General features: G+C 48.8%; 2 long non-coding RNA genes across 2 annotated transcripts; one reads left to right on the plus strand and one right to left on the minus strand.

The window, feature by feature from the left end:
* The first annotated feature begins 974 nt into the window (after positions 1 to 974).
* Positions 975 to 2,541, plus strand: LOC118003591. Its single transcript, XR_004677354.1, has 3 exons — positions 975 to 1,076; positions 1,836 to 1,937; positions 2,497 to 2,541. It is a non-coding gene; the product is annotated as an uncharacterized LOC118003591 (long non-coding RNA).
* A 520-nt stretch (positions 2,542 to 3,061) lies between these two features.
* Positions 3,062 to 4,505, minus strand: LOC118003066. Its single transcript, XR_004677252.1, has 3 exons — positions 4,092 to 4,505; positions 3,894 to 4,012; positions 3,062 to 3,174 (listed from the first exon to the last, which is right to left on the minus strand). It is a non-coding gene; the product is annotated as an uncharacterized LOC118003066 (long non-coding RNA).
* Between the last annotated feature and the right edge of the window lie 534 nt (positions 4,506 to 5,039).

Below are 5,039 nucleotides of genomic sequence, written 5' to 3' on the forward strand. Positions count from 1 at the left end.
CCAGCGTGGGGTCGGTCCCAGCAGCCGGGTTTGCGCCTCACGGCATCTGGTGTTCCCCTCCAGACGCTGTACCTCACGCAGAGCGGGAAGCCTTCAAAGGAGCCATGCCTTCCTGGTTGCTCCCTTGCATCCTGATGCAGTCTGATGGTGTTTTTGCAATTTTCCTGTCAGCTTGGTGAGAGAAGTTCAAAGAGACTCTGTCTTCCTTTCTGGCTTCCTTTCCAGACAGAACAGCTTTCTCTCGGCTGCTCCCCTGCCCCACCTCTCTCAAGGAAATTGGTGTCTTTCCTCTTCCCTCCCCCCCCAAAAAAAGTTCCTGAGGGTTATCCTGAAAGCAGGTGGGGAGAGCAGCTGAAGTATGAGGCAGGTCAGAAATCAGCCAACTCCTAGCTGTGTCATCTCTTTGCCAATACCCTGTGTGGAGTTAGACTCTCAGAGGCTCTTCTGAGGGAGAAGCTCAGAAAGAGAGGGGCTAGAAGAACATTAGCATCTCTTGTTAGACCACCTGCAAGTCACCAATTCTGAAAGAAGGTGATGGATTGTTCAGAACTTGCCCCTGGGCACACTTCCTAGTGGCCGGTGACAAAGGGGAACTTGCCCACCTGCTGCCTTCCTGTGGGTGAAGCTTAGTGGCTGAGGTTATTCCTTGGGAAGAACCTTGGATCCCAGGGGTCTTGGAAGGGTTCTTCGAGCTGACAATGTGGGGCAGTCACTCCTGGCCCAAATCAGGAGTTTCCCAGTTTTCCCAAGGCATTAGCGTTGCTCAGCATTGTACTCGGTCAATTCTAACTGCCCCAGAAAACCTAGTGTAGTGCTCAGGAAAGTGTACAGACACAGTTAACATGGTCCCTCTGTCCCTGCTCTCCCTCTTTCCTCCCTATTAAAATGAGTCAACAGGATCTGGGGAGGGGGGTGGTGACTAGAAGTACCAGGCCAGACATAACCACCTACTGCAGGAGAGCCTGCCAGACCCAAAGATCAGCTCAGAGCTCCAAGTCTTCCTTTCAAGATCGGCACTGAAACCAGCCAGAGACCAACTGTGCACACTCCCTGGATCTGGGGATAGGACTAAATAGGTAAGACCGGACAGGAGACAAAGTGAACAGTAGGCCCAGAGCCAGTAGGAACAGTCTCTGAAAATCAAAATCCCAAAAGATAGGGAGGGGGATGGTTTCCAAGGAGACCCCAAAGCGTAAGCCCTGTGGAGAAGGCTCAAATGGCAGAGGGATAGCTGTTCAGCTTCTGGAGAAAGGGGGAGGGCACCCTGGAGCAGGAGAAGGGCAGAGTTGTAAATGAGGGCAGTCAGCAAAAATTACTTCTTGCCCCGCAAAAGGGAAGAGGAGACAGGATGGAAATTTCCACTAAGCAAGACTGTCAAGACACTGGGTAAAAGTGGAAGGGGAAAGATGGACACAGGGCAGGAAGTCACATCATCAGAATCAAAGTGATTCACTTTGAGCTTGGTGATGAGAGAAGGAGGGGATCAAGTAAGTGGTGAAATTGTAACCACCTTAGTCAATCGTGTGACCCAAAAGAGCATGGGACTTTCCTTGCGGAATTAAAACACACAGACTTGGAAAGCCCTTTGTGGCCAGAGATGGTTGGCTGAACACCAATTCTGAGCCCTTCCATAGCGTGTGGATGATGGTGGGAAGTGCCCACCCGGCCGAGGACTCTATTTCCCAGGTCCCCTTACAGTAAGCATGGTCCCATGTGACTAGGACTCACTAATGGAAAATGAATGGGGTGGTGTGTATCATTTCCAAGCAGACGTGGCTAAGGAGCAGACGTGCCTTCTCCTCCCTCTTGTTCCCCCATCTGTAATGGCTCTGAAGGTCCGTGCTGAAGTTGGCCAAGTGACAAACTGGAAGGAACCTGGATCCCTGAATCACCATGTTGAAGGCCTTCAACACCAAACATCCACATTAGACAGATGTGTGAGTGAGAAAGAAACTTTTTTTGTGTTAAACCTTTGAGATTTGGCGGGGGGGGGGGGGGGGGGGGGCTCAAATATAGCAGTTATCGTTCCTTCCATCTCCAACCCAGAAATTGCACTTACAGGAAGGTTTACTAAAAAAAAAAAAAAATCATCAGAGACACGAAGATTTATAGAACCTAAGAATAAGGAACAAACTCTTCAATGGCTATAATCATGGTGAACGCCGCACAGGCCTTGGAAGTATGGGGATGGGCAGTGGCCCACGGCAGAGGGAGAATAGATTGGGCAATTGCACAGTAGTGCAAATATTCACTGTTGTGGTGGGAAGAAGGAAGAACAGCAGTTGAGAAGAAAAGGAGAAAACTGATCAATAAACCCTGTGTTTAAAAAATGTGTAAACTGAACCATCTGTACAAACATTCCGGCAGAGGTTGGTGAATAGATCCTGGCATGGAAATACTTTGTTAATTGTGATTGGGGGTAATTGGCACTTTTCCCTAAGAAATCCTTCGACATATGATTAAACTGCTACGGTCTCTTTTACCTTTTCTATCTAGATTTCTCCAGCCTGGAGATCTCTGGATCTGGGGATAGGACTAAACAGGTAAGACCAGACAGGAGACAAAGTGAACAGTAGGCCCAGAGCCAGTAGGAACAAGCTCTGAAAATCAAAATCCTGGGGCTAACAACTGAAGCCTTTTCTTCTCCTTTCCATAAGTGATCCTTCTTGCCATCCTGTCTGGCCCCAGGCAGTGATGGTAATACTAGTAGAGTAAGTGCTAGTACTAGAAGTTATGTTTAAAATATACTATATTTGTATTTTGCTTATACTTTCAAATTACTTTCACTATTTTGCAGAATTGGAATCCCTATTGCAAAATTGGTGTCTTTTGGACTGGCGACTCTCACATACACCAGAATTGATTTTCAAGGTGTTTTTTTTTTTTTTTTTTTAAATAGTGATCTCCAATATGGGAAGAAAACAAAAAGAGAAAAAGAAAAGAAAAAACTGTCCTCCTTGGTAACTATGTTAGCGGGGATAGGGCAGGGTATACTGCAATAATAAAGTAACTCCGAAATTCCAGTGAACACAAAAAAGGTTTATTTCTCTCTTATGTGGGCTGTTCATTCCAGGTTGGCTGGGGGCTCTACTCCACATAGTCCTCCGAGACCCGAGGTGACAGTTGACACCACGCTGTAGCTGTACTATCCGGAACAAGGTGCCTCCTCAATCACTGAACATGGGAAGAGAGAGTAAAGAATGGCACAAGGGCATTTTCTGCCCCAGCCTGGGGGTGACACACCACACATCATTTCTGCTTATATTTCATTGGTCATTCGTATTTTGTTGTCACATGGCCCACCTACTGTGCAGGACTAAATACAATGTTTCACAAGCTACATCATCTCTCATCCTGTGCACCATTCCCTCCTGCCCATTTTGCTACTTCTCTTCATATACGTACAATAATCTAACTTTCTGAGAGGACACAAGGAAGGACAGGGGTAGCAAATGTGTACTGTTATTTCCTCCGTGTCCAGCAGACATTGCTCATTAGTCATGGCACTCTTTTCTGCTAAGCCTAGATGGAGCATCAGAATCCTTCTTAACACAGCTGGCTGCTGGTTTCTCACTACAGATGAAACTCATTTGCCCTTCCCTGCCTAGAGAATTTCACTGACCCCGAGGATGAGGACGAGGCCGTGGAACTGGCTCGCTTGGCTCCAGCTCTGCTACCTAATCTGGAATCTCCAATGTTACCAGCATTTTTGGGCTCTGGTGTTTTCCCTTCAACTTCTACCACTTTGATCGGGGTAAGAACAATCAAAGGAAACTTGACTTCCTTTACAACTAACACGGGCTACCACATAGACTGAAAGAAAAGACATCTTCAGGGAAAAACAGAAATGCAAGTCCTTCTGACCCAAAACTTTGAAATGGATCAATCCAGACCTCCTCTCCAGAAGCCTCCGTAGTTCCACGGGTTCCTCCCCGAAATCAAGGAAGGAAATCTTTCTTTCCTATCTTCAGTGACATGGAGCGAAGAGAATATCCTTCATAAAAATATCCTCCTTAAGGGTTAAACAAAGGAGGATCTCAGTAAGAAAATCCAGATTGTTTTTCCCCCTCAGCCGTGAACACTCTGCTCACCATTTTCTGTTTATTTCGAGCTTTATCCTGAGCCCCCGGGGTCTCTGGTAAGAGATACTCTAGAAAACAGAGGAGTTGGGGCAGGCTGCTGGCTTCCTTTTTTTCCTTTTCTTTCCCCCCTGTAAGTCATTTCCCAAAACTTCTTAAAGTCCTCACGTTATACAAAGTGAAGATTTGCTCTCTCACACCAATAGCCGAGAAGTCCCTCCCGACAGAAGTTTTCACTACTGTTGCTGTTTGCCATTGGCTCTGCAGACGTAAACAGGGTCATCTGGGGCCAAAGAGGGTGGGTGTTTAGTTTTCAAGCTCTGGGGTTAAGAGTGAAAGCATGTGACTCCAGCCTGGCCAGAAACAGAGAAGCCTTTGTGTGCCGGGAGCCGGCGATTGGCAGTCCTGAGGCTACGCGCAGGGGGAGCGACAAAGAGCGCTGACCCAGGTTTCAAGGGTCCGAGAGGAGACCACTGGGGAGAGGCTACCTCTTTGTGTCAGGCTCCGAGGCTTCCGTGGGGGAGCTTCTGGCCCGTGGCTCCTGGGGGAGCCAAGCGCTTCAAAATAAAAGAGAGCTGCCGTGGCTTGCAGAGGGACACACGTACTCCTGTGGCCGGGGGTGGGAGGAGGCAGGCCGAAGCTACTGGAAGCAAGAGCAGTGTCCGAGGGGGAGTTTCCCCGACAGAACTTCCTTGGAGTCCTAATCTCTGAACACTGCAGGCTGTTCCTGTGCCATTGCTCCTCGAAGCTCCCCCCCTTCTCATCCCGGATGGCTGGGCTGAGCGGGAGAAGAGACCAGAGCAGCCCACAGTGCATCTCCCCCTCGCGGCCCCTTGTTCAGGAAGGGGAGGGTTGTGGCTGGCAGAGCGGTGCCAGAGGGAAGCTAGCAGGCTGCTGACTCAGCCCACCCTGGCTGCACCCTCAGGCACCCACAGCCATTGGCAACACCCTTCACCACGG

This window comes from Mirounga leonina, unplaced genomic scaffold (assembly GCF_011800145.1).
Source record: "Mirounga leonina isolate KUSES-001 unplaced genomic scaffold, KU_Mleo_1.0 Mir_91, whole genome shotgun sequence".
Lineage (NCBI taxonomy): Eukaryota > Metazoa > Chordata > Mammalia > Carnivora > Phocidae > Mirounga > Mirounga leonina.